General features: G+C 51.1%; 1 pseudogene; it reads left to right on the top strand.

Annotated features, from left to right (window-relative positions):
* The first annotated feature begins 10593 nt into the window (after nt 1-10593).
* On the top strand, nt 10594-10768 carry LOC125447893 (U2 spliceosomal RNA; annotated as a pseudogene).
* Nucleotides 10769-12458: the final 1690 nt, after the last annotated feature.

Here is a 12458-nt window from a genome sequence, read left to right as displayed (position 1 = left end):
CTGAGTTTCTTCAGCAATTTGTGTTTTTGAATAAATTCTGAAAAAGTATGTCAAAATTGCTCAAACGCCCTCCAACATGGATCACCAAACACTGAGAAGTGAATGACAGCACAAGATGCACAAATGCATTGGTTCCAAACGACATAACGCCGGCATCACCGACACTGCAGAGCTCTTAATCATGGTAGGGAGAGAAACATTCTCTTTAAAAACCTTCCTACAGTGTGGAAGCAAGTCCTCCAGCCTAACAAGTCCACAGCGACCCTCAGAGCACCCTATCCAGACCAATCCCCTTGTTACCAACCTAACCTACACATCCCTCAACACTATGGACAATTTAGCATGGCCAATTCAGCTAGCCCGCTCATCTTTAGACTGTGGGTGGAAAGCTGACCACCTGGAGGAAACCCACGCAGACACGGGGAGAATATGCAAACTCCACAGACACAGTCACTGAAGGGTGGAATCAAACTTACATTCCAGGCGCTGTGAAGCAGCAGTGCTAACCACTAAGCCACCATGCCACCCGAAGATGCCCCTACTGGAAGGGAAAAGATTCAGATGAATTTGTTAAATGTGTTTTGAGGAATGTAACAAATTGGAGACGTGACACCATGGAAAGACCCTCAGAAGAACGAGAATATTAAAATGGAAGTTTTACCACACCAGAAAACAGAGTAGGTCACTGCATACAAGGGCAATGGGGACTCGGTCTGACCTGGGGGTCATTACATTGCACTTATTGCAGCTCAAAACTGGGCATCCATGTGGTGATGGAAACCACAGCAGCAGCAGCAGCAGAAGCAGAATTGTGTTCAACCAGAATGTGTAACTTTTTGCCCTGGAGAATCCCTCAGTCTATGATTACCATGAAGCTGGTCAATGGTTCAGTGACGAGGGCAGGCAAACATGCTGGGGTCAGAACCATGTGTACCTAAAACTGATGGAAACCCGTTATAGCTACCGCATTCAACTACTTGCATTACAAACAACAGAACTAACGCATTACAGACAGGGTGAAATGATTGCAACATCAACAGGCCAACTATCCTGCTAGAGCCAGTCATGAATGGTGATGGGGGCAGCAGGAACTGCCGATGCTAGAATCTGAGATAACAAGCTGTGGATTTGGATGAATGCAGCAGGCCAGGCAGCATCAGAGGAGCAGGAAAGTTGACATTTCAGGTCTGAACCCTTCTTCAGAAAAAAGGGAGGGTAAGAGAGCTCTGAAATAAATAGAGAGAGGGGGAGGCAGTGATAGAAGGTAGACAGTGGAGCAGATAGGTGGAGAGAGGATGGACGGATCAAGGAGTTGGGGATAAAGCCAGTAAAGGTGAGTGTAGGTAGGGAGATATGACGGGGATTGGTCAGTGAGGAGGGAGGAGCGGGTAGGTGGGAGGGAAGACGGACAGGTTGAGGAGGCAGGAAGGAGGCTAGTAGAGGTGAGGTGAGTGTAGGTGGGAAGTGGGGGTGGGGGTTGGTCAGTGAGGGGGGAGTGTAGGTGCTCCACAAAGCAGTCTCCAAGCATCCGCGATGACACGGTGTGAAGCTGGATGAACACAGCAGGCCAAGCAGCATCAGGGGAGCAGGAAAGTTTGCCATTTCGGGTCGGGACCCTTCTTTAGAAATGGGGGAAGGGAAGGGGGTTCTGAAATAAATAGGGAGACGGGGAGGCAGATAGAAGATGGATAAAGGAGAAAATAGGGTGAGAGGAGACAGACAGGTCAAAGAGGTGGGGTTAGAGCCAGTGAAGGTGAATGTAGGTGTGGAGTTAGGGGGAGATAGGTCAGTTCAGGGAGGATGGACTGGTCGGGGTGGGGGGTGTGGGGTGAGGATAATGCATAGGGGATGGGGGTGGGCCTTGAGATGGGAGGAATGGTTAGGGAGCTGGGGATTAGCTGGACTGGTTTTGGCATGTGGTCGAGGGTGGGGAGATTTTGAAGCTTGTGAAATCCACATTGATACCCTTGGGCTGCAGAGTTCCCAAGCGAAATTTGAGATGCTGTTCCTGCATCTTTCGGGTCGCATCATTGTGGCAATGCAGGAGGCCCAGGATGGACATGCTGTCAGAGGAGTTGGGGGGTGTGGAGTGGGAATTGAAATGGTTTGCGACTGGGAGGTGTAGTTGTTTGTTGCGAACAGCGCATAGGGGTTCCACAAAGCAGTCCCCAAGCCTCCATTTGGTTTCCCCGATGTAGTGGAGGCCACAGCGGGAACAGCGGATACAGTACATAATGTTGACAGATGTGCAGGTGAACATCTGTTGGATGTGAAAAGTCTTCCTTGGGCCTGAGATCAGGGTGAGATATAGGGGCAGGCATGGCACTTGCTTAGGTTGCAGGGAAAAGTGCCGGGGCTGGTGGGGCTGGAGGGGAGTGTGGAGTGGACAAGGGAGTCACAGAGAGAGTGGTCCTTCCGGAAAGCCAATAAGGGTAGGAACGGAAAAATGTTTTTGGTGGTGGGGTCGGATTGCAGATGGTGGAAATGTCGGAGGATGATGCATTGGATTTGGAGGTTGGTTGGGTGGTACGTGAGGATGAGGGGTATTCTGTTTTGGTTATTATTGCGAATAGTGGGCGTGAGGGATGAGTTGTGGGAAATGCGGGAGACACGGTGAGGGCATTTTTGATCACTGTGGAGGGGAGGTTGCGGTTTTTGAAAAAAGAGGACATCTGGGATGTTCGGGAATATCATAGACCTAGACATCTTTGTCAAAGATCATCAGTCTCCTTCGCTTTGTGCAGAACAACTTCAGTTTCTCCAACCTGACCTTACAACTAATATCCCTCAGTTCTTGAATCATTCTGATCAATCTCCTTTCAATCACTCCACAGACCCTCACACCCTTCGTGCACACCACCTGTTTGTGCAGACCCGAATGCTCTGTGTTCAAGTGGGTGATGTTATCACACACGGGCAATTGCTCAGTGACATCACCCTGATTCCTGGGCATTTCCTGAACTGTGGGCTTCCTCTGACCCCAGTGCTTCTGATATTGTTTGAGCTGCAGACTCCAGCCTTTGATTTTAAAGTTGAAGACAATGAAATTATTTCAGTATTTTTAACCAGTAATGTACACATTTTGTATCAGAGATAATGGGAACTGCAGATGCTGAGAATCTGAGAAAGCAAAGTGTGGAGCTGGATGAACACAGCAGGCCAAGCAGCATCTTAGGAGCACAAAAGCTGATGTTTTGGGCCTAGAGCCTTCATCAGAAAAGGGGGATGGGGAGAGGGTTCTGAAATAAATAGGGAGAGGCGAATCAAAGATGGATAGAGGAGAAGATAGCTGGAGAGGCAAAGGTGGCAGAAAAACATCAGCTCAATGTCCTAATGTGACTGCCATTCGTTGATGTGTGGGTGAATGGGGACAATGGTGAGCCTCTTACTGGGGACTAATCGTCAGTGGGAGGTCTGAGGGGATGGTGAAAATTCGGCAGGGCTCAGCGTGGCTGTGTCCTCTGTGGCTGCTGGCTGTGGGCTGTTTGGCCTGATCTGTTTATCCAGCTCCTCACTTTGTTATCTCATGTACACATTTTGCTTCATGTGCTGTTCTCAGTTATCTGACTCTGGTGTTGGTGAGATGTAAATCACGTCCCACTAACTTGAGTATTTTGCAGAGGTGACAAAGAAGGTTGATGAAGGCAGAGAGGGTAAACATTGTTTGGATGGACTTCAGAAAGGTGGTTGAAAAGGTTCCTCATGGTAGACTGATTAGATCACATGGAATCCAGTGGAAGCTATGGTTTGGATCCAAAACTGGCTTGAAGGCAGGAGGCACAGAGTGATGGCAGAGTGTTATATATCGGACTGGAGACCTGTGACCTGTAGTGTGTCACAAGAATCAGTGCTGGGACACTGCTTATCCATAACTTTGTATAAATGATTTAGATGGAAGCACAGGAGGGATGGTTAGTAAGTTTGCAGATGACCCCAAAATTCATGTTGTTGTGGACAGTGAGGATTGTTATTTCAGAGTACAACGGGACCTTGATCAGATGGGCCAATGGGCCAAGGAGTGGCAGATAGAGTGAAGATAAATATGTGAGGTGTTGCAATTTGGTAAGGCAAACTAGGACAGGACCTATAAGTTAATGGTCGGCCTTTGTGGAGTGTCACCAAACAGAGCCATTGGGGTGCAGATGCATAGTTCCTTGAAAGCAGAGTCACAGTTAGACAGGGTGGTGAAGAAGGCATTTGGCATGCTTGCTTTAATCAATCAATGTGTTGAGTATAGGAGTTTGGACGTTACGATGCAGATGTACAGAACATTGCCACATTTAGAATACTGCACTCAGTTATAATATCCCTGCTACAGGAAAGTTGTTAAACTGAAAGGTTTCAGAAAAAAAAGATTTACGAGGATGGTGCTTGGAATGAATGGTTTGAGCTACTGGGAGAGGAGGCTGAATAGGCCAGGGCTGATTCCCTGGAATGCCATAGGCTGAGGCGTGACCTTACAGAGGTTTATAAAATCATGAGGGGCTTGAATGGGGTGAATTGGCAATATCTTTTCCTCAGGGAAAGGAATCCAAACCTGAGAACATGGGTTTAAGTTGAGAGGTGAAAGGTTTAAAAGGGACCTGAGGGACGGTTTTACACGTACAGAATGCTGCATGTATGGAGGAGGTGATACAATCACAATTCTTAAACAGCATCAGGATTGGTAAATGAATAGGAAGGGGACAGAGGGATATGGGCCCAATGCTGGCAAATGGGACTAAAATAATTTAGGATGTCTGGTTCGAATATGCAAGTTGCAGCAATCAGTCTGTTTCCATCCTTTATATCTCTATAGTTCTTGGATCTCAATTTGCAATTCTAAATTACCAGATTGTAATTGGAATGTATGGAGTCAAAGCCAAACCATTTGTGACCTATTCAATGTACTGACATTAATATCCACCATCCATGAAGGGACAGGAGTGATGTTAGGGATGTTGGAGTGATTTGGGGACCAGAGTTCATATATTCCTGGTCAGATTGATTAGTCTAACAAATTGTGTTCATAATTGTGATCCAGTACTTCCTGACAGTGATATTACTCGATCAGAATTAGAATTTGTTTCAAGTATTTGCTTCGATTTGATTTGGGAAGAGGCAGACACTTTTTGCTTTGCTAACAGTTCAGTTTGTTTAGTGCACAGAACAGCACAAAATCAGACCCTTTTACAACTGCAAGCACATTGACACTGCAGGCAGTTACACATTCCAAAGAAACAGACGGGGTGGGATGGGTTTGGAGGGAGGGGGTGGTGATTCGTCTTTTTTGTACTGAAGAGTCATGTTTATCGAGGGAAGTAGACTCACCATCTTCAGCGAGTGGTTCCTGCCAGCCATGCACTGCCTGAGAGGGCACTGGAAATAGAATCATTCATGGCCCTCAGGAGAGATTTGCATGATGAGAGATTTACAGGGCAGAAGGAAGAGCACGGCCGGTGGGATTGGTGAAACTGCCCATATGGACAGCTGATGAAGACAATGACAGAGAATGATGCAGGCAACGACGGGAGCAGCTGACCTGCAATGATGGCTGTGGCAAGGGCTCCTGTCCCGGGTAAAGGGGGTCCGGAACGCTGTGCGAGTTTCTGTGGAGAAAGTGGATGAAGGTGCACCTGTGGACCAGACCTTCTTTGTGAAGAGGGTCCTGTTGGACTGTTGTGGGTTTTCTGCCACGGACATTTACTGCCTGCGGGATTTCCCCGGGGGAGAATTCTTTGATGTAACATTCAGGAGCGCCATGCTTTGCGAGCACTTCCTGGAGGTTTTCAAGGAGAAAGGAGGTGAGGGCCCCCTCTCTGTACTGACCACTGTCCCGCTGTTCGTGATGCCAGCACAGAGGAGCCGTATGGTGACTGTACACATGTACAACCCGCATGTGCCAGCAGTTGATGTCCTGATGTCCCTCGGAAGGTACGTGAAGGTGGAAGGGGACCTAACCAACATAATGGACCCTTCGGGATCTGGACCAGTAAGAGGCAGGTCAGAGTGACGCTGAGGACGGGCGCGGACGGGAACATCATACACCCACCATTCAGCTTCGCGATCGGCGGGAGCAGGGGCTACTTGACCTACGCAGGGCAACCTAAAGTCTGCCATGCCTGTGGTAGGTCAGATCACATGGCGGCCGACTGCAAAGCCACCATCTGCAGGAACTGCAGGGAGGAGGGACACCTTGCAAAGGATTGCCCAAAAGAAAAAAGCTGCAACCTTTGCGGGGAAGTGGGCCACCTCTATAGGGCATGCCCGCAGCGGGGGACCACCTACGCCCAGGTCGCCGGCAGGGCAATGCGGGGCAGCCCCCTAGAGGAGAGGAAGGCACCAGGCCCCTGCAAGGATCCCCCTAGTGTGCAGGAGGGCCAGGTCGTGCAGGAGGGACAAGCCCTGCAGGATGGACCTGAGGCCAGCAAAGCGCCCCTGCAGGCTCCGCTCCCCCTCCCCCAACAACCCGGAGTTGATGAAGGAGGCGACAGGTGACCCAGGGGAGTGGACGACGGTCCGGAAAGCGAGGAGGAAGGCGGGTCCCAGCACCGCAACCATCAGGCGGGAAGAGGCAGCTACGGGGGTGCTATAACAGCTCCCTGACGAGGGGGATTCGGAGGAGGCCCGCCCAAAGCAGAAGCTGAAGATTTCCAGGGACAAGGAAAGCAGCACCCCGCTTTCAGGGGACGGGAGGCGTCCTGAGGCTCCCTCTGACACCCAGTCACGTGCTACTGAGGCCCTGGAGGGTCCTCTGGAACCTTCAGATGGGAAGCAGGGAACAGTGTGTCCCCAGCCTGACCGAGAGCCAGACTCTCCTGCCTCCGTACCCCCGATGGTGGGATGCGACCTGGAAAGCAGCATGGATGGTTTCCTGAGCCCAGAGAGCGTCCAGCAGTTCACCTGGGCAATGGGCATGAAGGGACAGATGAAGGGGCTGGACCTTGGACTTGGGGAGGGTACTGCGCTCACTGCCCACAATGGGGGTACGAGTTGCGAGCGTTAATGTGCGCAGCGTCAAGTCTACTGCACGATGTGTGTCCACGTTGGCCTAACTGACCACCGTCAAGACAGACCTCCTGTTTCTGCAGGAGTGCGGGATACCACACCTCAGCAGGTACAGGAAATGGTTGGGCGCCTGGACCTGTGGGCCTTCAATCTGGTCGGGGGTAACGACTGTCGCTCCTCGGACCTGGCTATTCTGCTGCGGGGGTGCAACTTCACCATCTCTCAAGTTCAGGAGGTGGTGGGGGGGCGCCTCCTAGTGGCTGATGTCACCTACAGGAATGCTCCCCTGAGGCTGATCAACGTGTACGCCCCAGCGGTACGGAGTGAGCGGTTGGCCGTCCTGCAGCGGCTTCCACCCCTGCTGGCTACGTCCACGCCGGTCATCCTAGGCGGAGACTTCAACTGCATCATTGATTCAGATGGAAGACAGCGTGAGGACAGCGGGTGGGGGGAATAAGCTAGGCGTCACATCCAGATTCCTGATGGGCACGGTGAAGGACGCCAAGCTGCTCGACGTCTTCTGCATCCCTGCAGATGGAGCGCAGCGGAGACACACCTGGTCACGGCCAGACGGGTCTGTCAGCTCAAGGATAGACTTCCTGTTTGTGTCGCAGGTGTTCTCGGTCAGGTCCACCGGCATCGAGCCGGTGTTCTTCTCTGACCACTGCCTCCTACTGGCCAACTGTCACTTACAGGACGACCAGCAGGCCGGCAAGGGGACGTGGAAGCTCAACACGACTCTGTTGACCCTAGAGAACGTCGAGGAGCTCAAGAGGGAGTATGCTGGCTGGAGAACCGTGAAACGCCCCTTTGAGTCTCTGGGCGACTGGTGGGAGATGGTGAAGGAGAACATCAAGGGGTTCTTTGTCCTCAAGGGTGTTCGGAGGGCAAGAGAGAGGCAGGGAAAGCTGCCGCGACTCCAGAAAAGGATGCAGAACATGCTCCTTCTGCAGTCGATGGGGGTCGATGTCACAGAGGACCTCCATGAGGTGAGGGGCCAGCAAGCCTCCCTCTTCATCGCGGAGGCCTCCAGGATAATCTTCCGGTCCAGCGTCCGCTCTGTGGAGCACGACAAGATGTGCTCGCGTTTCTTCTTTCAGAAGGTGCCAAAGAGAGCTCTGTGCTTAGCTGGCTGAAGGAGGATGACGGCGCAGTGACGTCGTCTCGGCCCGACATTTTGAGGATCAGCAGATCCTTCTATGCCGGACTGTACGACACGAAGCCCACGGACAGCAAGGCCTCTGAGTCGTTCCTGTCATCTATCATGGAGGTCTTAGACGACGGCACGAGGGAGTGGCTGGATCGGCCGACATCCCTGGACGAGCTGACCAGAGCCCTCAAGTCCTTTGAGAGGAATAACAATCCCTGGAGCGACGGGATAAGACCGGTCGAGCTGTATTCCGCTCTGTGGGACCTGGTCAGCCAGGACCTGCTGGAGGTGTACGATAGTGCACTTCGGGCAGGGGAAATGTGCAAGTCCATGAGGAAGGGCATCATCAGCCTCATTTACAAGAGGAAGGGGGAAGAGGGAAGAAATTAAGAATTGGCGTCCCATTTCACTATTGAACGTGGACTACAAAATCCTGGTCAAGGTCATAGCCAGCCGGGTCAGGTCTGTCCTGGAGTCAGTGATTCACCCTGACCAAACCTGTGCTGTGCCGGGCAGGAAGATCACTGACAGCCTCGCGCTCATCAGGGATACGATCGCCTACGTACAGGACAGGCGGGTGGACACCTGTCTCGTCAGCCTGGACCAGGAGAAGGCCTTCGACAGGGTCTCTCATGCTTACATGAGGGACGTCCTCTCCAAATTGGGGTTCGGGGAGGGCATCCGCAATTGGATCCGGCTGCTCTACGCCAACATCGTTAGCGCAGTCTCGATCAACGGGTGGGAATCAGACAGTTTTCCTGTTAGATCTGGAGTCAGGCAGGGCTGCCCGCTCTCTCCTGCCTTGTTCGTGTGCTGTATGGAGCCCTTCACCGCCTCCATCAGGAAGGATGTGAGCCTGAAGGGCGTGACTATCACAGGCAGTGGAGGCCTGCAGGTTAAGACATCCCTGTACTTGGACGACGTCGCCATCTTCTGCACCGATCACCAGTCGGTGAGTAGGCTATTGGACATCCGCAGCCAATTTGAACTGGCCTCGGGTGCCAAAGTCAGTAGGGGTAAGAGCGAGGCCACGTTCTTCGAGAACTGGGACAACCGCTCCTTCACCCCCTTCACTGTCAGGACAGACTTCCTGAAGGTGCTGGGAGTTTGGTTCGGTGGAACTGGGGCGTGCACTAAGACTTGGGAGCAGCAGATCGCCAAACTGAGGCAAAAGCTGGACAGTTGGATGCTCTGGTCCCTCTCGATCATGGGTAAGAACCTAGTTGTCAGGTGCGAAGGGCTTTCGGTACTGTTGTATGTGGTGCAGGCCTGGCCTATTCCCCGGACCTGCGCTGCTGCGGACACCAGGGCCATCTTCCACTTCATTTGGGGGTCAAGGAGGGACCGGGTCCGCAGGGACACCATGTACAAAGACCTGTAAAATGGGGGAAAGGGCGTACCGAACGCCACCCTTGCCCTGATGGCTACCTTTGTGTGCGGCTGCATCAAGCTGTGCGTAGATCCTCAGTACGCAAACACCAAGTGTCACTACTTACTGAGGTTCTACCTGTCCCCGGTGTTGTGAAGGATGGGCCTGGCCTCGTTGCCGTGGAACGCTCCAAGTAGTTGGACCGTCCCGTACCACCCGTCCTTCGTGGAGAAATTTTTGAAAGGAAACACCTTTGACCACAAAGCCGTCAGGCAGTGGTCAGCACGTAGTATCCTCGAGACCCTACGGGAAAAGGAGAGGGTGGATCCCGTTGTGCGGTTCCCCACGCAGACTGCCAAAGTCATTTGGCAGAATGCTTCATCGCCAGAACTTTCAAACAAGCACAAGGATATTGCTTGGCTGGCGGTGAGAGGGGATCTGCCAGTGAGATCCTTTATACACGCCTCGAATCTCTGCACCACCGCACGCTGCCCTCGAGACTGTCAATCACCTCCTTCTGGAGTGTGCCTATGCGCAGGAGGCCTGGAGGGGGATGCTGTGGTATTTGTCGAGGTTCGTCCCGAGCAGCTCCGTGACGCGGGACTCCGTGCTCTACGGGCTGTTTCTGGGGACGCACACCGAAACCAACATCAACTGCGCCTGGAGGACCATCAATGCAGTGAAAGATGCTCTTTGGTCTGCCTGCAACTTGCTGGTCTGCCAGCTGAAAGAACTGACCCTGACCGAGTGTTGCAGACTGGCGCACTCCAAGGTCCAGGACTACGTGCTGAGGGACACGCTAATGCTTGGAGCAGCCATTGCCAAGGCGCAGTGGGGAAGACCACCGTATGAAACCCCTCGTCCAGAATAGAAAACAGGGCCCTATCTGGTAACTGGGCCCAGCTGGCGCCTTCCCCAACTGGTCAGGGGGCCGACGAGGACTGGGCAGGGAGACAACTGCTGGGGTGTTTTTTCTTTGTTTTTGTTTTTTTTCCTTTAGCTGGTGTAAGTACCCCCTGGGTAACCCAGAGCGGCTTGCATGACTGGGTAGGTGTGTAAATTTTTTTGCACATTCTATGAATAAAGTATATTTTTTTAAATAAAAAAATTTGTTCTTATCAGCTTTAATATCTGATGTGTGCTTTACTTAAGGACCCTATATTGAGCTGATTTTTGTAGCTGAGAGTTGGAATAGGGGCTTGCTCCATCCTTTCCACGCATCATCCTGGTATTGCAGTGTTTCTAGGAATGGTACAGTCTCATTAAACCAATTCTAAAAACAGCCTGATCAAAACTTGAAGAAGGGTGTCTCGGCCTGAGATGTCAGACTTCCTGCTCCTTTGATGCTGCTTGGCCTGCTGTGTTCATCCACCTCTACACCTTGTTATCTCATATTCTCGAGCAGGTCAACACTCTGGAACCAAAGCAGGCCCTTCAGCCCAACAAGTCCACATCAAACCTCAGAGCATCCCAGCCAGACCTATAACCCACCTAATCTACCTCTCCCTAAACACTACAGGCAATTTAACATGGCTAATCTACCTAACTTGCACATCTGTGGATTGTGGAAGCAGCCTGAGGAAACCCACACAGACACAGGGAGAATGTGCAAACTCCCCACAGGCAGTGAATCACCCAAGGCTGGAATCAAACATGTGTCCTGGTGCTGTGGGTCAGCAGTGCTAAACACTAAGCCACCATGGCGCCAAAGTGCTTTCTCTCAGTACTCTCACCCAACTTTCTCCAAATATGCTTGTTCCAAAGTAACTGTTAATCTCTCCTTTTCTGCATGTTCACCACACCACTTGCTCTAAATGTTAGTGCCTCATCCCTGGTACATGCCGCATCTTCCCACCAACACCATCCCTGAATATTCACACAAGGCATCAGAAGTAAAAGAAAATCACCTGCCAACACTACCTCATTACAAATAGCATTTCAGGAAAAAAAAATGAAGCTATCGAAGTATTCACTGGTTTTGACTTTGATGATGACGACTTGGGATGTATTGAACTAGAGATTTTGGAAACACTGTGAGCCAGGAAAGGTTATGACATAAACAAGGCATGTTTTTCATTTAAGTGCAACAGCAACCAATCAAACGTGTGCATGTGACTGCTTTATTTTTCTCAAGTCAAGGCCTGTGAGTTTAATCAGATTACTGACTCACTGACGTGGGACACAACTGCAAATGACCAAGCCAATTCTCACATTAGCCAGACCAGGAGATATTTGCAAATCTAGCGAAATGAGCCAGAAGTTAAATAAAAATGCTACATCAAGATGCAGAATTGCCTGTCCACAAACTACATGCTTGCTGTAAGCACTCTGCAGCTTTTCAGCACCTGAGACGTGTTCTGCCACAATATCACTGCCTTCCCCTGACATTTTTGCACTTTGATGTCTCAACTAGAACCTAATGTCTCACAGTGCTCCTGTCTTGCCTGGTTGTTTATCACAGGCATAAGCCAGGCAGCTTAGCATTGTTATTACCAGCAGTCAGTCAAGGCTGGTCAGCAGCTGTGGCAACAAACACATGTGTTTCGACCAAATGGTCACATCTCAAAGTCTCAGGGAAACCATTCTCAGTCAGGGCAAGGGAGACAGGATTCAGTCAGGAGATCCTGACACAGCATGTCCAAGGAATCATTCAATATCAGCCATTTGGGGCAAGCAGGATCAGGAGATCTGTATCACTACAGTACAGAGAGGTGGCCACACTCTCTACTAATTACATTCTCAAAATGCTCCAGTAGATTTGTTGAGCCTGAATTATGATCATCAATCCAAGCTGACCCTGTCCATTCCTGCCACTGGGGTCGGTTTGATGGGAGGTTCAAGTCCATAGCTCCCTGAAATAGCAACACAAGTGGGTAAGATGGTGAAGAATTTCACTTTCGTGGCAAACAGCATCAGGATCTGGTCAGCTTTGCTATCTGGCTCATAAGTGAG

This window comes from Stegostoma tigrinum, chromosome 39, assembly GCF_030684315.1.
Source record: "Stegostoma tigrinum isolate sSteTig4 chromosome 39, sSteTig4.hap1, whole genome shotgun sequence".
NCBI classification, from domain to species: Eukaryota; Metazoa; Chordata; class Chondrichthyes; order Orectolobiformes; family Stegostomatidae; genus Stegostoma; species Stegostoma tigrinum.
The sequence above is the reverse complement of the archived record's forward strand: the minus strand, read 5'-3'. Positions and strand labels throughout refer to the sequence as shown.